This window comes from Monodelphis domestica, chromosome 6, assembly GCF_027887165.1.
Source record: "Monodelphis domestica isolate mMonDom1 chromosome 6, mMonDom1.pri, whole genome shotgun sequence".
Classification (NCBI taxonomy): Eukaryota; Metazoa; Chordata; class Mammalia; order Didelphimorphia; family Didelphidae; genus Monodelphis; species Monodelphis domestica.
The window spans coordinates 6,517,653-6,539,393 of NC_077232.1; the positions used below are offsets into that span (position 1 = coordinate 6,517,653).

The following is a 21,741-nucleotide window of genomic DNA, read 5'->3' on the forward strand; positions in this document are numbered from 1 at the left end:
TCAGGCGGCTTAGAGATCTGAGTCTTTGCCGTTCAGTGCCTCAGTTTCTCCACCTGTAACGCGAGAGATCGTTCCTGTCCCCCGCTATGACATTTAGTCTCCCAGATTCCGCCCTCGCTCCTCCTTTCGGCCCTTCCCTTCGCGCCTGCTGGTCTCCTAGGGGCTTGCCCCTCGTCTCGCCCCGCCCCGCCGGGCCCTGTTATGGTTGCGGCTTTAAATGACACGTGCGGCTCAGATGAATGAACCCAAGGGTCCCACCCCCTCCATCAGCCAATCATCGCGATCCTGAGGCCAGCCGCTTCCGCCTATAGCGGCGCCCGGGCCGGCGAGGACCGGGGGCTCGACAGCCCACGTGGGAGCCCGGGGCCGGGAAAGGGGGCGGGCCCTCGGAGCAGCATTAGCCAATAACTGGGCCGACTAGGGATGCGAGGGCGAGGCGAGCACGCGGCGCCAAGGCTTAAATGTGACTGACAGGCGGGCTCGGGGCGGGGCTGGTCTAAGGAGCGTTGAATGACGGGAAGCGCTTCCCAATGGGAAGAGGGGCCTGGCAGCGGCGCCCAATGGGCAGAGGTGGGGCGGGGCAACAGCCTCAGCAAGTTCGGTTGCGCGCGGGCTCCCTGAGAAACCTTCAGTGGCGGTGGCGGCGGCGGCGGCGGCGGTGGTTGAGAAGGCGGCGGCGGCAGCGGCAGCATCCGCGGTGAGTCCCGACCCCGGTGGCTCCCGGGCCCTGAGCTCTGTCCTCCCCCTCCGTGCCTTCCCTTCCCCTCCCTTGGCTCCCGCCGCCTCCTTCCCCCTACCCCCCCTCCCCCGGGGAGGGGAGGGCACGCGCCCGGGCGTTTATGTAAGCTGCAGGCGTGGAAGCACGGGCCCACTGGAGCTGCTAGGGGCTGGCGGGGGCGGGGACGAGGCGGGGAACGCGCCTCCCCCGCCCCCGTCAGAGCGACCGCATCACATGACCCCGCTCACCCGGCCTGTCCCCTAGTCCTCAGACGTGCTGAACCGCTCTTCGTTTGCCCTTCTGTCAAATGGGTGCAGTGTGCCCGGAGCCACCGGGCCGTCTTCCTCACTCCAATCTGGCAGGCAGAGAACCTAAGTCCCTCTCCGGTGACCTGCGGCGAGCTGCTTTCTCACTTCTTTGTGCCTCAGTTTCCTCATCTGTAAAGAAGGGAGTTGGTTCCCTCACTCAGGCCTCTCTAGACTCCCCCACTGGCCCTGTCTATCTGGCGGGAGCCTGAGGGGCAGGAGCAGTCCTGAGGGGAAGCTGAGGCTCCCGGAGGCAGGTCGGGGTCTAGTCCTTGCTGGACTGTAGCTGGAAGTGGTCCTCAGCATCGGAGACCCCCAAACCCTGCCCTGTTCATCGAGCACCGCCCCCTCCCCGCCCCCAAGAATCATCACTCCCTCTCCTCCCCATTTCAGTGCCTTTGAGTCAACTGTTGTGTGCCTGGCACTGGGCTCCTCCTTGGGACTACGGAAAAAGGCTGATTGGGGAAGAGACTGGGAAACAACTGGGCACCAGATCTCTTTGTTGGGGGGCTCTGCACAGTACCTGGACCCTAGCTGGGCCAGAGCTTTGTGACCTTGGACTTGTAATTTTCAGTCCTGGACCTCAGTATCTTCAACAGTGATGGTGTTGGTGTAGACACTGTTCCAGGGCCCTGCCAGCCCCGAGCCCTATGGACCTGGGTTGGGGTGAGAGACGCCACTGGGACAACCCTTCCTCTTGCTTCCTGTCATCTCCTTTCTTCCCTACCCAGCCCCCCATGGCTCTCTCCAGAGTGACTGGTGATCCTTTAATCCCCATCTTTTCTCATTCCTCAGCTTTCTTGACTTCTCTGCAGCCCTGTGACATGCTGCTCACCCTTTCCTCCTGCGTGCTCTCTTCTCTAGTTTTCAGGACACTTCTCCCTTCTGCTTCTCTTTCTCCTCAGTCTTTGCTGGACTCTCCTCCAGGTTATGCCCACTCACTGGAGGTGTTCCCCTCCTGCCCCCCAGCCCTCTACTCTTCCCCCTTTATTCTACTTCACTTGGTGATCTCAGCTCCCATGGATTCAGTGATCATCTCTAGGATGTGATTCCCAGATTTTTCTTCCTCCTGATCCTCTCTGCTGTCCTTCACTTTCACTTCTCCAGCTGCCTATTGGGTGCCTTGAATTAGATGTCCTGTAGACATCTTAACCTCTTTAGGTTCAACATGGAGTTTCTTTTTGATGTTTTTTATTCTTTTTTTATTTTGATAACAAATTTCCACATACATTTTCTGAAGTTAAATGATCCCTATTGTCTCAAGCAGTTCAGTCATGCATTATCACACACAACACCTTTCCATATTACTTATTTTTGTGAGTGCCTAATCTTATAAAACCCAAACACATATCCAAATAAACAAGTTAAAAATGGTCTGCTTTCATCTGCATTCTTACTTGAACTGTTCCTTCTCTGGAGGTGGAGAACATTCTTTTTCATAAGTCCCTCAGAATTGTTCTGGATCCAGGGCAGATGGGTAGCTCAGTGGATGGAGAGCCAGGCCTAGAGAAGGGAGGTCCTGGGTTCAAATCTGACCTCAGACACTTCCCAGCTGGGTGACCCTGGGCAAGTCACTTGACCCCCATGGCCTAGCCCTTACCACTCTTCTGCCTTGGAGCCAATGCACAGTATTGACTCCCAAGACGGAAGGCAAGGGGTTTAAAAAAAAAAAATTGTCCTGGATCCAAAATGGAACTTCTTATTTGTACCCAGGCCCTCACATTTTCTAAATTCCCTAGAAACTAGCCAGAGATACCATCATCTTTCCAGGCTCTCCAGCTTATCATGTAGGTGACTCTTCACTATCTCTCACTTCCCTGTAGCAGCTCTGAAGCCATAGTCCAATCATTTGTCTTATCTTCTCTTACCCACCCCTTGCTCTGGTGTAGGCTCTCATCACTTAAATGCTTTGGGGGTCTGCCTGCCTGTCTCATCTCTCCCCACTCCAATCCATCCTCCACTTAGAACAGATTTGACCATTAAAATTCAGTGGCTTCCTATTATCTCCAAGAACAAATATAAAATCTTCTGTTTGCCTTTCCAAGACCTTCATCACCTGCCCTTTCCAGGCTTCTTACACTTTCTCTGCTGGGTACTGTGCTAAGTGCTACTGGTACAAAAAGAAGCAAAAGGCAGGTCCTGCCCTCAAGGAGCTGAGAGTTTAATGAGGGGGACAACATACAAATAAGTCCTCACCAACAAGCTATAGTTGAGACAAATCTGACCCAATTTACAGGAGGAGTTACTGACATTAAGGGAGATTGAGAAAAGCATCCTGTAAAAGAAGGAAACCAGGGATGGTCAGCAAGGCGAGGAGGGAGAGGGTTCTAGCCAGAGAAAATGCCAAGACATGGGGGGTCTTATTCATGAAACAGCCAGGAGGCTGGTGTCAGGGAGTGAGAAGACTGACGGGTGAGATAACTGAAAAGCGAGAGTGGCCTTTGGAGGCCAGACAGCATTTTGTAGGACCCTGGGGTTGCTTGAGCCACTTGAACCTTCCCTGGTCTCACTTCCCCTCACACTGCCTGGACTTCCCAAACTTCACTAATTTGTATTTTGCCTTTATAAGTAAGTTCCTGTTTACTATGACAGAATGTCAACTCTTGGAGGGCAAAGGCTGATTTTGGTCTCTCTACAGAGATTTTGGTCGCTCTATACTCTAGCAGAGTGTCTAGCACATAGTAGGTGCTCAATGCTTGCTGATTTGAGTTATAGAAGGTTCCTTTTAGTAGTGCCATGAATGAATGTACATTGTGACACAACTGTAAGGAGGCTTTAAAGCAGTTCAGTTCTTTCCCCCAAACCTCAACTCCAAGAGTTCACAGGAATCCTTGGGGAAATCACAATCCTATTTTTTTCCTCCCTCAGGTAGTGTTTCAGGAAAAAAAAGGGATCTCAGAACTTACTAGAAATCAAGGTCAGTCTGCCAACAATCGAGGAATTCTCGGTCACCTGAGGTCAGTAGGGATATCTGAGGATTCTGATGATGGGAATTGGGAATTTATACTCCGGGTAGCCCTCTGAAGCTTGCAGAGTTCTCTGAGGACATTTTCTCATCAAACCTCTCTAATGTCCTTCGAGGTAGATCATGAAAGTCTCATTACCTATGTTTTACAGATAAGGAAACTGGGACTCTGAGCAAATGACTTTCCTGTGGTCAGCTGTACTAATAAATGTCTCAAGAAGCATTTAAACCTAGATCTCTCCCTCCTTCCTCCCAGTTTTACAGATAAGAAAATTGAGACTCCGAGAACCTTGGGGACTTGTCCCAAGCCCACCGAGATAGTGATGACAGTGGCAAGATTTGAACTCTGGTCCTCTGCCTTCAGTCAGTGTTCTTTCTGTTGTCATTCATGGCCTCTCCTGGCTTGAGGTGTAGCATTCCTTCTCCTATTCTGGGCTGCTGCCATATGTAGTTGGTTTGTGTAGAGAGGGGCCCCTTGTTACTGGTCTACCAGTAACTTAACTTAGAAGGGAAGGGATATTTGGGTCGTAGCTGGCACTAGCCAGTAGCAAGCTAGCTTCCCTTTAATTCATGTCATCCGTGTAACATGTAAGACTTGAGAGCTTACAGGCTGAGAGGGTCTAGGGAATAGATGCCAACACATGGATATTGTTGTTCACTTGTTTTTCAGTTGTGTCTGACTCTTCTGACCCCATTTGGAGTTTTCTTGGCAAAGATCCTGGAGTGGTTTGCCATTTCCTTCTCCAGCTTATTTTATAGATGAGGAAACTAAGGTAAATAGGGTGAAAGTGACTTATCCAGGGTCACACAGCTAGGAAGTGCCTGAAACCAGATTTGAATCCAGGAAGATGAGTCTTCCTGACTTCAGGCCTGCTGCTCTATCCACCACACCCCCTAACCACCCCAAGTCACTGACACAAATATACGCACAGCACAGGTCCTAAAGACCAGAGGTATGCCAAGAGGGCCCCAGTGACAGACTGTGCTCCCTTCAGTTAAGGCCATGCCTAGAAGAGCACTTTTCTGGAAGAAAATCTCTGTGTGGTTCTGGCACTGGCAGTACCTGGGGTGGGGGCCAGTGATGGGAGATGAACTTGGAGACAGTCTCTCAAACTACTGACGACCTTGTTATGCCAGGACAAGGAGTCTGAGCTCTATCTGAAAAAAAAAATATATATATATATATATATATTCACTATTTTAAAAAAATGTGAGTTCTCAATTGTCTCCCTCCTTCCAATCTCTCTGCCTCCACCTCATAAGAAGGCAAGCAATATATACGTAAAGTCATGCAAAATATTTCCATATTAGCTGTGTTGCAAAAAAAAAAAGGAAAGAAATCAAAAAAGTTTGCCTTAATCTGCATTCAGAGTTGGTCAGTTCTTTTTCTGGAGGGGGATTCTAGTTTTCATGAATCCTTCAGCATTGTCTTGGATCATGAAAATAGCAAGTCATTCAGAGATCGTCGTACACCATCGCCATTACTGTGTATAGTGATCTCTTGGTTTTGCTTGCTTCACTTCGCATCAGCGCATATAACTCTTCCCGGACTTTTTGAACCCGCCCTCCTCTCATTTCTGATAGCAGTCGTATTCCCTTGGCGGTAGCGCTCCCCCACAGTCATGTCCCACACCTTGATCAGCCCTTCCCCAATGGACGGGTCCCCCTCAATTTCTCCTTTGCTGACACTGTTTTTGTGACATAGGTTCTGTTTTCTTTGCTGGGCCTTTGGGCCTGGCCAGTTCACAACTCCACCAGAAGTGCTTTGTGTCTCCATTTTCCACATCCCCTCCAGCATTTGTCATTTTCCTTCTCTGTTCTATGAGCCAATCTGGAAGGTGAAATGTTGTTTTAATTTGTTTTAATTTGCCTCTCTTGAATCGATAGTGATTTAGAGCATTTTTTCTTGTACTAGAGAGAGCTTTGATTTCTTTTTCTGAAAACTGCCTGTTCGTATCCTGTGGCCAGTTATGTGGGCTACGGCTTCTTAAGAAGCAATCAGAAGCTTGATGGCATTTGAACAGAGAGATGACATTGATTCATTTGGCCCGGGTGTGCAAGGCAGACTGGAAGGCGTAGAGACCAGAATCTAGGAGACCAGGTGAGAAATGGGCGTCAGCTCTGGGTGTGGAAAAGCCGGGCAGCCCCAGGAGGCTTTGGGGAGAGGCACTGGGATGCGGTGACCCCCCTCCCTAGGGTGAACTTTGCTTTCCCTTTTGTCCTTGTCATGACAGCCTCCCTTTTCTTCATGGCACTTCCTGGTGACATCATCAAAGGGGTCCTAGGTCTTCCCCTCTCCATCGGCAGACCCCTGGGACAGCACAGATTATGGAGGGAGGCCAGGCCTGACTCTTGCTGGGCAACCCTGGCTAAATCACCCCAGGCAGCTTCCCAGCCTTAGCTTACTAAGTCACACGCTCTCTCTCCCTCTCCCCACATATAGGTTTCCTTCTGCCGCTGGGAACTTACCATTATTATTGTTTTATTATACCATTAAAAAAAAAGAGGGGGCAACTGGGTAGCTCAGTGGATTGAGAGCCAGGCCTAGAGATGGGAGGTCCTAGGTTCAAATCTGGCCTCAGCTACTTCCTAGCTGTGTGACCCTGGGCAAGTCACTTGACCTCCAAGATGGAAGGTAAGGGTTTAAAAAAAAAAAGAAAGAAACTGGGATTTTGATTGTCACACTTTCTAGTGACCTTGTGGCAGTCTCCTTACACTGTTCATGGTTGTTTTCTTGGAGGCCAGAGGCCTTGGCTGATGCTTTGTCTGTTGCTATGGGTGGGATAGCAGCAACCACCACCATCAGGAAAGGTTCATCAAAAGAAATAAAAGGACCCTTCAACAGAGACTGTGAATTTGGGACTTCCTAAGTGGGTCTGCAGGGTGCCCCAGCTCCCTCTTCTCCCCAGTCCCCAAGGCCTCCATTTCTCCTTTCTTCTCCTGCTTGGTCAAGGATAGCTTGCTGGACATTTGCCTCTTGCACAGGCATGTGTCTTCCTAGACACTAGGAAGTGTCTGGGGCCAAATTTGAACCCAGGACCTCCCATCCCCAGGCCTGGCTCTCTATCCACTGAGCCTCTAGCTGCCCTCACCTCTAAGTCTGTCATCCTTGGTACTTTCAGCCAGGAGGTTAGCTGAGAAAAACTGCTAGGGAACTGAGTTAGGATTTTTTGACAGGGGGAGGCTGGAGCCGGGAGCCAGCCCCACTCCTGGTCTTGTTCTCTGGTGACCCAGTTCGTTCACTCTGAGGTCACACTGGGCCTCTTCTGGAAGAGAGGCCGGGCATGGAGGTCCAAGGAGATCAGTTCTGACACCCGTCACTGAAGACACCTGGAAAATTCCACATGCCCTGTGTCTGCTGAGTCACCCCTTTCCTGTGGTCAGCTTAGCGTAGTGCGTGGGTGACTTGGAATAGGCCGAGGATGTGTAACTCCCTGTCATGTCACTGGCCAGACATTGGCAGGGGCTGCGAAAGCCTCAAAAAGCGTCAGGCTGATGGGAGTTAAGCTGCCCAGGCCTGTCAGAGAGATGATTGGGACCAGACAGCCTCCTTCAGGGACAGCTTGGCACAGCAGAAAAGGCCTGGGTGCCCACCCTGTCCCTGCTCCCTTGGGCTCCCCGGAGCCTCAGTTTCCTTCTCTACAAACGGAGGGGTCTGCATTAGATCATGTCTAAGGTCCCTCCCAGCTCTGAATCTTGTGATTATAGAGTGAGACACTCCCCTCATGTGGTCAGCAAAGGCTGCCTCGTCGGGAACAGGAATCTTGAAGCTTGGATGATCGATGGATTTGGACTTTCCAAATGGATCAGGCCTGGCCTCCCTCCATAACGGATCGGTTATAGGAGGGAGGCTGGTGGAAAGTGACCAAAGATGATCTGATCATGGACCGGAGGGGGTGAAAGGGAAGGGAGGTCCCCGGCCCCATGAGGGAGGGGCCCGTGCTGGACATCCCTTTCTCCTGCTCCGTTCAAATCCGCCCTCTGTTCACCCCATCCCCAGGCAGAAAGCACAGCCATGCTGTGCGGTGGGGGAGAAGGGTCCTGTGGGTGCAGACACATAACCGATACCTTGTGCAACAAGGATAAAGGGAGTCTGGCATAGAGCAGGGCCAAGAGAACGGCCTCTGGAACCTGAGACCAAGTGAGGGAGGCCTGCGCCACTCAGCAAATCAGCAGCATTCCTCTCGTAGTTGTGCGGTAGGGCAGAAACCTCTGCCTAGCCTCCCTGCTTTGCTGGACGGAGCCTCCAGCGCCGAATGGTCAGGGAATACAGTGGGAAATAAGTCAGAAAATCCTCTTTTTAATGCTCTTCTTAGAAGTCTCGGTAACGTGTATTCCTCTGTGTTCCTGCTTTCATCTGATCCTTCTGTCTGTCATCATCTTCAGGTCAGAATTTGAGTGCAATTATTCTAAGCGTCAGTGTCCGAGATGGGCATAAATCTGCATTGACTTTAGGATGGAGTAGAATGAAAAAAAAGTATTTTAAGTGTTTCCTTATGTGCTAAGCATTGAGAATATAGATAGAAATGCGCCTGCCCCCTCTCTTAAAGAGCTTACCTCCTCATTGGAAGAGACCACACCTCTAGGAGAGCGTTCAGCGACAGGGTGGGTGGCAAGGCCCCCGGGTTCTGAGGGTGCTGCCGCAGGGTAGATGGGGATGCCTGTGGCACAGGTGGCAAGAGAAATGATCATAGTAAATGGTCCTTGGGACCCGGTGGCATCAGCCAAGGGTTGGGCTGGAGCCTTGAAATAAATACTTCTCAATTGTTTGGAGTGATCTTGTCTTCCCCACTCTCCAGCAAGGCAGACTATTGGTGGTAGTTACTCTGAGCTGGGACTGTTCGCCTATGCTAACCTGGTTGGGTATACCCTGGAAATTGGTTTTATGGAGGATGTGGTCTCCTCCCTTCCCTTCCCCCACTATACTCTCCCCCCCCCCCCAAAGTTCTGGGAAGGAAGAAGGAAGATCCTGGGCTTCATTTAAGTTCTGCTCTGCATCTTGTCTTTATTCCCACCCACCCCCGGCTGACATCTCTTCTTCCTAGCAAAGAAATAGTCATGTTGGTCTTAGTCTGGTGTTTTTACTCGGTGTTTGTTGATGTCCTTTGTTTTTACATTGTCATAGTTTTCCTCAGCATCCTTTGCTTTCTTCTTCAGAGAGCCACCCCATGGAACAAAGAGTATTTTTACTGTTTTATAAAAGAAAAAGAAGAGAAAAAATCAGCACAACTTCTTAATACATTGACAAAGTCTGTAATGTGTATGAGAGCTGTGGGTCTCCCCTCTCCACAGAGGCAGTGCTGGGAGGGGCTTAGCCTGCCTCTTTTTTCAAGTTAGGATTTTCCTTTAGAATTTTGCAACATTTATTTCTGATTATTTATTTTTTATTTTTTTTTAAACCCTTACCTTCCGTCTTAGAGTCAATACTGTGTATTGGCTCCAAGGCAGAAGAGTGGTAAGGGCTAGGCCATGGGGGTCAAGTGACTTGCCCAGGGTCACACAGCTAGGAAGTGGCTGAGGCCAGATTTGAACCTAGGACCTCCCGTCTCTAGGACTGGTTCTTAATCCACTGAGCTACCCAGCTGCCCCCTCTGTTTATTTTTTAAATGTGGTTCTTTACATTTTCATTGTCATAGGCGTGGCCTATAAACTTTTCTTGGCTCTGCTGACTTTCCTCTTCACCACACTTTGGTTAGCCTTCCCCAACCCATGGGCATCAATCAGCCTTTGTTCTCAGGTCTTTGCTATCACAAAAAGTCTGCTGGAAATATTTGGGGGGTGTGGGGGGGGGGGATTCTTCTTATCAGTAGCATCCTTGGGGCATAAATCCACAATGGAGTTTCAGAGTCCAAGGGCCCAGCCATAATTCCAGAAATGGACATACCAGTTTACAGCTCCACAACCCCTCCCGCATTGAGTATTGCCTTGCTTCTTTTGTCATTTTTGTAGCTTGTTGGGTGACCCCCGAGCTGACTGGATTTCCTTTAGACTTTTTATTAGTGACTTGGAGCATTCTTCCATGTGCTTGCTAACACTTTTTGTTCTTCTGAGAACTGTTTCTGTCTTCTGGCCACTTATCTCAGGGAATGGCTACAGCTTTTCTGCTTCAAGTAACCAAAGTTATCTGTTTTGTCTTTGCTAAGTGCCTTTATCTCTTGTTTGGTTAAGGATACATGAAGATACAAAATGCAAAATTAATATGCCTACAATAAGAAGGGAAGTGGTTAAATGGGGGGAAATCTCTGTATCAAATTTCTGCCATCAAGTGTTTAGAAATGTCCAAAATATGTAAATAATGAGCATATATATATGTATTTCTAATCACACATGTGTACTATTTTCTGTGAGCTGTGGTCTGCTTTCCTGATTCTCTTCTAATGTTTCATAGTATGATCTTGAGATTACGGTCATGTATTCATTCAGAAAGGATTGCGGAGGGTGATAGAAGCCTCATATCTGCCAGACTGCTTTCCCGTCTTCCCAGTTGTTTTGTTTTTTTATCAGATAGGGAGTTCTTTCCCAAGCAATTGATGTTTTCTGCTTTATTGGACACTGGCTGATTGAGTGAGTCCTTTGTTTCTCCTCCATCTAGTCTATTCCACTGAGCTGCTTCTGTTTTTAATGGACACCAGAGGGTTTGGATGCTCCTGATTTATCACAGCCTTTGAGGTCTGGGGCCTTGTTTTTTGGTTTGTTTTTGTCTAAACCCTCACCATTTGTGTTAGTATCAGTTCTAAAACTGAAGAGCAGCAAGGGCTTGGCAGAGTTCATGACTTGCCACAGCTAGGAATAATCTCGGGCCAGGTCCTTCGGACTCCAGGCCTGGCACTTTAGCCACTGTGATCTGTGGGTGTGGCCCAAAGTGTCCTCACTGTCCAGGGGATACATCTCCAGACTTTCTCAGTCTTTTCCCCCCTCAGATATTATGTGTGTGCTTAGCCTCCTGGTTTTTGTCATCCTGAACAAGATATTCATATACTAATTGCTGTTGCCTTTCTTCTTGCAAAGAGATCAAGCAGAACTCTGGACAAAGATGAGAACTAAATGGGAGCCCCTCCCTCCCCTTCTGCCTCCTGACCAGTTGGGTCGGTGACATGGGGGGGGGGGGTGCTTCTTCATCTGGTGTGCCTGCCTGATGGCCAAAGAGCCACTTGCTGCTTGCGTCTTCTTGTTCACTGGGCCTCGGTGGAGTTCCTCAGAGATGACCACTAGGTTGGTTTGCCTCCACGTTCACCCTCCTCCGAGCCATCTGGTAACGTTTCGTGCTGGAGGCCACATTCTGAGACCTCCTTAAGCTTTTCAGCTTGGACGGTCATATTGGAGCCACCTGAGGTATTTTTCAGGCCTTCGTTTTTGCCTTTTTCCAAATGGTCAGATTACTGTTTGACAGACTGAACTGTGAGGTGGAGACAAAGGGTGGAGTGTGGAGGGAGGGAGCTTAGGAAGCGCGCAGTAGTGCTGGAGAGATGTGATAAGGGTCTGGCCTGGGCCAGCGCCATAGAAGTGGAGAGAGGGAATGGCTGTGAGATGTAGGGGGAGACTCCGTGAGTCTTGGCAGCCCATTGGCTCTGAGGGAGAGGGAAGAACAGAAGATGACTTTGAGGCTGTTTTTCCGGGGGCTGAGTGGCATACAGTGATTAATGAGGCACTGGGCTACCATTCCCATGGAGAGCTCAGTGGGGCAGGAGAGCTCCTCTGTCCCAGTCATCTAAAGAGCTTTCTTGGGCAGCAGGAGGGGCAGGACAGGAGGAGGACCCATTAGGCCCCTTTCATTTCTCTGCCCACCCTGGCTTCAGGGGTTCCAAGCTAAGTGTCTCCAGGAGAAGAGAGGGGAACTTTAAGGCCTGACAGCCCCTTTTTAAACATGGGGGGAGGCACTAGGCCAGGCTGCTCCCAATGGGCCTGAGTGCTCTAGAAGTCTTCCCCAAGCCCTGGGAAATGGGGAAACCTAGTCCCTTAGAAGACTGACCCAAACCCTCACTGGGCATTTAGATCAAATTCACAGCCTTTCACACCTTCTTTAGGTTGACTTTATCCTCTCCCCCAGTTCAGTCCACAGACTCTTTGCTGATAAGGTCAAGGGACATGAGGGCTGGGGACCAATCAGAAGCTATTAGGCGAGGAAGGCAGCAGTGAAAGGGGCTGCTGTCCAGAAAGAGTGAATAGACTTGTTCTGAGGTCCTGTGTGAGGAATAGCAAGCAGATGGCAAGGCTAGAGTGGGGGCAGGGCTTGAGAGAAGAGAAGACAGACCAGGGAAGCTTCTAGGCTGGCTTGGTTGTACAAGTGAATTCAAGGGGGAATTTGAATCCAGGCCCAACTCCTGATAAGGAAGCGGTGTTCTGTCATGTACTGGGAGTGCTGAGAAGAGAAGGCAGAGCAGGAACCACCTTGCCATGGCCTGATCCTGGGATTTAGGGTGTATCCCATAGCTGCAGGTGCCCCTTTTTCTGGTGTGGGCTCCAGCCTGGAGCTCTAGCAAGGATAGTCCAGTCTGGAGGTCTAGTCTTATGGAAGAGGTGGGGCCCCAACGGTTAAGGTTGAGGGAGAAGTCTAAGGGACATCTAAGGGCGAGTGGTTTGCCAGCCTCCAAGCTGTTGCAGGGGGCAGCCAGGTGGCACAGTGGACAGAACTCCAGGCCCGGAGTCAGGAAGACCTGACCGAGTTCAAATCTGGTTTTAGAAACTTCGCTGTGTAACCTTGGCAAGCTACTGTACCCTGTGGGCCTCAATTTTCTTCTCTGTCAAGTGACCTGGAGAAGGAAATGGCCAACCCCTCCAGGAACTCTGCCAAGAAAACCCCAAATGGAGGCCCAAGAGTTGGACACAAATGGAATGACTGAATGACAAAAAAGGTGTTTCGGGGCCAAGGGCAGTTGAGCCTCTACTTGGCATGTTTTATCCATTCTTGATCCTCAGTTTTGCCAAGGGTGGTCATCTCTGTCCACCCTGTAAAACTCCTCTTGGATGCTGCGCTTCTGGAGGGCTTGCACAGGGTGTCCAGCACCATACTAAAGGGTTTCCAGGGTCTGGGCTTGGTCGGGACGAGCCCTCATGCCAGAGATGCCCTGTAACTTTCCAACTTGGATGGAATCTTTGACAGTTGCTGTGGTGGAACAGGATCCTGGTAATAAGTCAAGTAATGCTAATAAGCTTCTGGGCCTCATTCGCCAGACACGTGGCCCCTCTGTGGGCCCCTAACCCAGGATGGCCTGTCAGAAGGGGGCCTGCCAGAATCACCTTGGAGAACCCCTGGCCTCTTTTGTGCTCCAAAGTGACCTTGCAATAGGAGGAAGGGCCTGGCCCTTGGCCTGCAAGTCAGTACAGACCAGTAGAGTCTTTAGAAAAATTTTTAAGTTTATTTTGTTAAATATTTCTCATTTGCATTTTGAGAATTGAGTTCCATATTGAAGTTTGAGTTTTCCAAATTGCCCTTGAGAAGGTAAGCATTATCAAACTGGTCACAATATAGTCTGGGCTGCTAGGGGGCATGGTGGATAGAGTAGCAGACCTGGAGGAAGGAAGTCCTCAGTTCAAATCTGGGCTCAGACATTTCTTAGCTGGGTGACCCTGGGCAAGTCACATTACCCTGTTTGCCTCCTTTTCCCCAGCTATAAGAATGAGCTGGAGAAGGAAAATGGCCAACCACTCAAGTGTCTACCAAGAAAACCCAGATGGGATCACTGAACAACCCCAGCACAGTAGGAAGTGTTATAGTTGTACAAGGTAGGAGAGGCGTGCCTGCTTAGAGAGAAGTTTGGCTTAAAAAAGGTGGGGGGGGGGGTTGGTGTTGAGTAGGAGCCAGTGATAGGATCGAACTCTGGGGCTGAATCAACCAAGACAGATCATCCAGGGTTGGGGAGGCACAAGGTCTAAAGTTGGAAGGAACCTTATGGACTTCTTCATTTTAGAGATGGGGAAACTGAGGCCTATGAAGTCTTAGTGATTTGACCAGAGTCACCTGGATGTTGAAAGTAAAATTTGAACCTTGGACCTCCAACTCTAGCCCCAAGGCCCTTCCTACTGTACCTACCCAGTGCCTTGTGATCATTTCCCTGTTCTCCAGTATGGTCAAATGCAGCTGGAATTTTGTGGTTTGCTTTGGGCATTGATGAGCTAGAGAACTTCCCTAAGTGGGAATCCTGGAAGGGGAAGAGCCCCAAGTCTATGTCATGAAGAACTTACCTTTTTCAGCTCTCATCCTGCATCCCTCTTTGTAGCCTTGGGCACTGCAGATCATTCTGTCCTCCTTGGTACTCTTCTCAACCCTCTTTCCTGGTTCTCCTCCTCCCTCTCTGACTGCTTGCTCCTTCTCTGTCTCTTTGCTGGGTCCTCCTCCACATCACACCCTTTACATGGGTATCCCTCAGGGCTCTGTCCCGGCCCCCTCTTCTCCCATGGATTTAATGGCCATCTCTGCGGAGGATCCTCAAGCCTCCCTTTCCAGCTGCCCCTCAGACTCTCAGACTGGATGTCCAATAGACATCGTAAACTGCACTTGTCCAAAAGGGAATCTTTCCCCCAGCCTCACCTTCCCTGGAGGGCACCACCTCCTCCCAGCCTAGGAGTCACCCTGGACCTGCCGCTATCCCCTCCAACACTGCCCGGCCCTGGTGCAGACCCTTATCTCCTCAGGTCAGGCTGCTTAGGGGGTCTGCCTGCCTCCAGTCTCTCCCTACTCTAGTACATCTTCTGGTGAGCCAGTAACAGGATCTTCCTAAAGCACAGGCCCCCCTGTTGCCTCTAGGAGCAAATAGGGAATCCTCCATCATTTAAAGCCCTTCATCCTCTGGCCCCCCTGCCTGGACCGCTCTTCCTTCTTAACTCCATCCTCTGACTTCCTGCTTTCCTTTTAAGTCCCAGCTTTCCCCACCCCTCCGGATTCCAGTGCCTTCTCTGTGTTCATTATTTCCTGTTTACCCTGCCTTTTACTCACTAGAATGTGTAGATTGTGAACTCTTTTCGAATCCCCAGTACTTGGTTCAGTTGCCTGGCATATAGTACGACACATCCTAAATGTCGATTGATTGCTTTAAAGACCTGGCTGGGCCTTTTGAGCCTGGAGAAGAGAAGCCCGAGAGTGGGAGTGGCTGGGAAGGAGAGGAGAACCCAGTTTTCAAGTATTTGAAGGTTTAGGATGTGGAGGAGGAAGAAGCCTTCTTCTCCTTGATTTCAGAGGGCAAAAGGAGGAGCCAGGAAAGAGGTCCCTTTGGACTCCTGTCAGGAGCTGTTTGCTAAGAATTAGAGTTGTCTAGGTGTGCAGTGGGCTGCCCTGTTTGGTGGGAGAAGGTCCCTAAACACACACGGGGCACCCACTTCTCTGATAGGTGATTGTGGGGATGGCTTTGGGGCTGAGTTGGACCAGAAAGCTGCCAAGATGTCTGCCAACACTAAAAAAAGATTTCTGAGATAAAGGGTCAGTCAGCACGTAACTGGAGCAGGCCCTTCTGAGCTTCCTGGTGGCTGCCTCTTAGATCTTTGTGAGCCCCCAATTTCCTTCTGCGGGCTTTAATAACTCATACTGTGGCAGAACAGGAAAGCAGTCAGGCTGCTCTGAGAACTCCCTGCGCCTTGGAACTAAGTATTTTTTCGATTTTATTTTTGTTTTTTTATTCTGAGCTTACTCCAAAATTCAATCATTTCTATAAGCATAGAACACAAGAAGAGGACTGTGTGTCCATTTTATATTTCTCACTTTAAAAAAAAAGGAGGTGATAAATTTGCCGTAGTACTTTCAAAGCCGTCCTGCTTGTCTGTTCTGAACTTTTTTGTCCTGACATGAATTTTTAAAAATGTTTGCATGGTGGGCTTCTTTTTGGCATCGCTATTGGCTACCCTCCTTCCCTTGGCCTTCTCTCTCCTGGTTAAACACAAAGAGGGGAAAAACCCCCAAGCCTTGCTACAAATATAATCAAGCACAATGAATCCACATAGTGTCTGTGCCCTATCATTTATGCTTCTTTCTGCACCTTAACTTCGTCACTAAGGTAACATGCTTTATTATAGTTCCCCTGGAAGCTATTGCTTCAATCAGTATTAAACCTTAGCAAATGTATGTGTTGTCTGTGCAGAAATTATTCTCCGGTTTTTCCTCACTTCACTTTGCATCAGGCCATGCTTTCCAGGATTCTCTAGTCATCCCATTCATCATTTCTTTATGGCAGAATATCCCATTACATTCATATGACACAGCTTACTTAACTACTTCCAACTGAAAGACACTTCCTGAGATTTTAATTTTTGATTTTATTTTTCCCTCCTTTGAATTCTTTAGGAACAGGAAGTTTGTTTTGCTTGTGATTATTCCCTTCGCAATGTTATCCACTCTTGAACCTCTCTTCCAACCTCATTTGTTTCTTTGTCGAGTTTGATATATTTCTATGCCATGCTTTATCAGTGTCAGAGAAGAATGAGGTTCTTCTTTTGATGCCCCCTTCTTCCTTGCTTCCCCCATGTTTACCTACCCTTCTCACGTGCTCTAGTTGTGAGACCCATCCCTTCTTCATCCTCTAATATCTTTACTTTTATGTGTCTGTTGTCTTTCTTCCCTTAAAATCCTCAGATGATTGCCAGTCTATTTCCAGGCCTTTTGTTTTTCTTCTTTAACTTCTTCAGAGTCCTTGGAAGACATTAAGGTTCTAAAGAAACCTTTGTTTCTTCTACGGTTAGGATATTAGTGATACCAAATACAGCTCTTTCCAATTGATCACATTTACTTTTTTAGGGTTTTCTTTCTTTTTTGGTTTGCATCAGCTTTGATCATTTCATCAGAAATGTTTGAAAATTCTCTAAAGGTTCATTCCACTCCCACCACCTACCCCTAAATACAGTTTCAATATAACTCTGGTTAGCATAAGAAGTTAAATGGGAATGGGGGGGGCAGTTTTGGGGAAGCTGAAGACAGCATGGGGGGAAGACTAGCAGGGGACACAGAAAATTTTAGAAACTCTGAAATGCATAAAATATATGTATAGCATTGTATAATAACAACATTTTATCTTTTAATACTATAAATATACACAATTTCTTTTAAAAATTAAAATAAGTAAAAAGTTAGTTTGTGAAAAGAATGTGAAGGCCAGCAGATGACACACAAAGGCTAGAAATATAGACATATCTTAACACCGACCTACATATAGCCTATGACCAAATACCTAACCCAAATTTTATAATAAGGTACTGTAAATAGCCCATAAAATTCTTGTCTGTTATGAAGGGAGGACCAAAAAAATCTTACACAGGTTTTCCAGATCTCTGTGGAACAGTGCCTCTTATATCCCCCCTCCCTCCTGCTAGGTGGAAGGGATACCTCTGGGGATTATATTTAGCTTTGCAGGCAAAGCTGTTCTGGATTCTGAGCCATATCTTTTACTTTTTGGAATATCATATTCCAAAGTCTTCTCTCTTCTGGTAGACATTTCCAGGTCTTGTGTGATCCTGACTGTTTCTTTCTGGCTGCTAATAGAATCTTTTCTATGAAATGAAAGCTCGATGATGTTCTTGGTACTTTTTCTTCTGGATTCTTCCTAGAGTCGGAGGCAGGAAGATCCAAGTACAAATTCTGCCTCAGACACAGATTAGCTGTGTGACTCTGGATAAGTCCCTTAACTTCTCTCAGCCTCAAGTGCTTCACCTGCAAAACAGGAATAATAATGATAATAGTACCTAACTCACAAAGGTTGTTATGAGGCTTAAAGAAGATAACTTTTCACAAACCATGTGTACAAATATGAGCTCTTGTTATTCCTTTTTTCCCTCTTCTTTCCTTTTTGTCATTTAAGAGCAAAGTCATATATAAGTCATCTATAAAACCTCAAAATCAAACCAAAAATACACTGATGTATTTATAGATATTTCTATTTATTTATTTTTTTAAACATTATTTTATTTGGTCATTTCCAAACATTATTCACTGGAAACAAAGATCATTTTCTTTTCCTCCCCCCCACCCCCTTTCCTCTCCCATGGCTGAGGCACGATTCCACTGGTTATCACATTGTTCTTGACTCGAACCCATTTCCCTGTTGTTGGAATTTGCATTAGAGTGTTCATTTAGAGTCTCTCCTCAGTCTTATCTCCTCCAACCCTGTAGTCAAGCAGTTGCTTTTCCTTGGTGTTTTTACTCCCACAGTTTGTCCTCTGCTTGTGGATAGTGTTTTTTCTCCTAGATCCCTGCAGATTGTTCAGGGTCACTGCATTGCCACTAATGGAGAAGTCCATCATCTTCAATTGTACCACAGTGTATCAGTCTCTGTGTACAATGTTTTCCTGGTTCTGCTCCTCTCGCTCTGCATCACTTCCTGGAGGTTGTTCCAGTCCCCATGGAATTCCTCCACTTTATTATTCCTTTGAGCACAATAGTATTCCATCACCAACATATACCACAATTTGTTCAGCCATTCCCCAATTGATGGGCATCCCCTCATTTTCCAGTTTTTGGCCACCACAAAGAGCGCAGCTATGAATGTTCTTGTATAAGTCTTTTTCCTTATTATCTCTTTGGGGTACAAACCCAGCAGTGCTATGGCTGGATCAAAGGGCAGACAGTCTTCAATCGCCCTTTGGGCATAGTTCCAAATTGCCCTCCAGAATGGTTGGATCAATTCACAACTCCACCAGCAATGCATTAGTGTCCCTACTTTGCCGCATCCCCTCCAGCATTCATTACTTTCCTTCGCTGTCATGTTAGCCAATCTGCTAGGTGTGAGGGGATACCTCAGAGTTGGATATTTCTATTTATATATATTGGAGAGCATTCCCCGGCATAAATCTTTCAGGGTTGTCCCAGATCTTTGTATTGCAGAGAGTGAGCTGTTGTTATTCTTAAGAGATCTAACAGCTTATCATTTATGGTTTTTTCCCTTGTCCACCCTCCCCACATCACAGAAGGAGGCTGATGTGTTCATATAAATTAAGTCTTTCATGGTTTCACCTTTCAGTCCACTCTCTGGAGCTGACATTCACAATTTACTATTCCAGTATTCATTCTATAGCTGTGTATAATGTTCTCTTGGCTCTAATCATTTCCCTCTTCATTAGCTTTTATAGTTCTTTCCAAGTTTTAGAAAATGAACCTGCTCTTCGTTTCTTACAACACAACAGCAATCACAATCCTTTATCCCAATTTGTGTGGCCATTCCCCAATGGATGGGCCTCCTCTCCATGTCCAGTTCTTTGCCACCACAAAGAGGACTGCTTCGAGTATCTTGCAACATAATGATTCTTTTCTGTTTTCCCTTCGGGAAACAAGCAGTGGTATTGTTGGGCCCAAGAGTATATACAGTTTTAGAACTTTGGGTGTGATTCCAAATCAGACTTCAGATTGGTTGGATCAGTCTACAGCTCCATCAACACCTTTGTGGTATCCAGGCTGCTTTTTTATCCTGGGTTTCAGGAAGTCCAAGGCTTCTTGGGTAATCTCTTTAGTTCTTTTTGGTGCTAGTTATCCCCTGTTTTATTCCCTTGTTCTGTTCTTTGAAGTCTTGCTGTTCTCCTCTGGCCCTGATTTTGGGGGCTTTGAGGCCTTTGAAGAGTCCCTGAGGTTTTTCCAGCCCTTTGTCTCCTAAGATCCTTCTGCCCCTTCCCATTCTTTAATCTCTTGAGCTTTCCTTTCCTTTCTTATCAGTTGTTTAATATCTTCAGAGTATTCAAGGAGTCCTTGGAGAAAATCTCTTTTCTTCCTCTGACTGTTTGTAGCTGGGAAGGAGACCTCTCTTCTAGGCTGGTGGGTTTCTAGATTTTTGGCATACACCCTTTTTTGGTCATCTCTGGGGGTGCAGACATTCACGACACTGAGTAATGTTTCCTTGGGTTTGCTCATCTCTGCAACTTTTGGTCCTAAACTGGGCCTTTGTTCTGGGTTGGGTTTTCTTGGACATCTTCCCTTGGGTCCCCTAGGGTGGCCATATGGAACTCCACATCCCCCTCCCATCTTTGATTTTCTGGGTCCTGGGTCTAGAAGACCCTCTTTGGTGTTAAATTTATTTGTTGGCTCCACTGTTACAATCAGGAGATAGTTAAATCCAGTCTTTACATTGGTGTGTCAGGGGAGTGAAGCAAGGTCCTGAGACTGGCCTCATCTCAACATTTTAAGGGGTGGGGCTTCCAAGTTCTTTTGGGATTTCATCCCCACCCTCTCACTTGCCCCACCCCCATGTTTTTTTTCAAAGTTTTTCTTGGTTGGTTGGGAGGCTACTGGATTGTTAAGTAGCTGGAAGCCTGGGTCCCAATGGCCTGTGGGTTTTCTGGCTGACTTTTTCTGCAGTTCTAGGTTATAAGCCATCACTAGGATTTCTTTTCTTTCTTTCTTTTCTTTTCTTTCTCTTCTTTTCTTTCTCTTCTTTTCATTTCTTTCTTTCTTTTCTTTCTTTTCTTTCTTTCTTTCTTTTTCTTTCTTTCTTTCTTTTTCTTTCTTTCTTTCTTTCTTTCTTTCTTTCTTTCTTTCTTTTTCTTTCTTTCTTTCTCTTTCTTTCTTTCTTTCTTTCTTTCTTTCTTTCTTTCTTTCTTTCTTTCTTTCTTTCTTTCTTTCTTTCTTTCTTCCTTCCTTCCTTCCTTCCTTCCTTCCTTCCTTCCTTCCTTCCTTCCTTCCTTCCTTCCTTCCTTCCTTCCTTCCTTCCTTCCTTCCTTCCTTCCTTCCTTCCTTCCTTCCTTCCTTCCTTCCTTCCTTCCTTCCTTCCTTCCTTCCTTCCTTCCTTCCTTCCTTCCTTCCTTCCTTCCTTCCTTCCTTCCTTCCTTCCTTCCTTCCTTCCTTCCTTCCTTCCTTCCTTCCTTCCTTCCTTCCTTCCCCTTACCTTCTGTTATAAAATCAAAATATTGAGTATTGATTCTGAGCAGAAGAGTGATACTGGCTGATCAATGGAGATTAAGTGACTTATCCAGGGTCTCACAGCTAGGAAGTATCTGACACCGTATTTGAACCCAGGACCTCCCATCTCTGGGTCTGGCTCTCAATCCACTGAGTCACCCAGCTGTCTCATGGGGTTTCTTGATCTGTGTCAGATCTGGTATATTTCAGGTTTTGCTGGACAGTTCAGCTCTGTTCGGGCAGCCATCTTGACTAGAAGTATTAAAATAACACTTAAATTAAGCTTAATTATTTAAATTAACATGTTAATATTCCTATATTAAATTAATTACATTAAGTATTTTAGTTCCTTGGCAGTCCCTGATTTGTGAAGGACCATGTGTTTCCTGGGTTGGGAGTTGTAGGATCACCAGATGACTGTATGACCCTGGACAAGGCACTTAACTCCTCTGAGCCTCTAGTTCCCTATTTGTAAGATGAATGGACAGAACTAAGTCCTCTGCCAGCTTTTCTATCTTCTGATCAAGATTCAGACCTCACAGTGCAGTGGATTTCCAGCCCAGCAGCACTCCAGGTCCTTGCCAGCACATTTTGTACTTGGGGCTATCTCTTTTGCCTTTGGCAGGGATAGGTTCAGCTTGGGCTTCTTGGAGGATCAAAATGTCTCTTCCTTCGGAGTTGTTGAAAGCCAACTCCCAGAAATCTTTTCATAAGAATGATTCCCATTTGAGGCTTGTAGCTTGGCCTCAGTGGGTAGACTGTTGGCTTGAGCATGTCTCAGACACTGACCAGCTGAGTGACCAGACAAATAACTTCTCCTCCCCCCCTCAAAATGGGGATCATGAGGGCCTCTCCCAGGTTTCTGTGGGGATCAGATGACCTCATCTGATAAGAGATAAATGAGATAAAACTCTCTACAAGCTTCAGGGCTTATTATCATCCATGTAAATGT

General features: G+C 47.4%; 1 protein-coding gene across 5 annotated transcripts in view; it reads left to right on the top strand.

Moving 5' to 3' along the window:
• The first annotated feature begins 513 nt into the window (after positions 1 to 513).
• PC (pyruvate carboxylase) overlaps positions 514 to 21,741 on the top strand; it is a 90,195-nt gene continuing 68,967 nt past the window's right edge. Inside the window, exons 1-4 of one of the 5 annotated variants that reach the window (XM_056801259.1) lie at positions 600 to 697; positions 3,892 to 3,940; positions 4,659 to 4,761; positions 5,904 to 6,089. The gene's annotated coding sequence lies outside the window, so the exon portion shown is untranslated. Of the gene's footprint in view, positions 698 to 3,891; positions 3,941 to 4,658; positions 4,762 to 5,903; positions 6,090 to 8,226; positions 8,375 to 21,741 lie in introns of those variants that run through there. The other 4 variants (XM_007502652.3, XM_056801260.1, XM_056801258.1 and 1 more) reach the window with 4 other exon arrangements.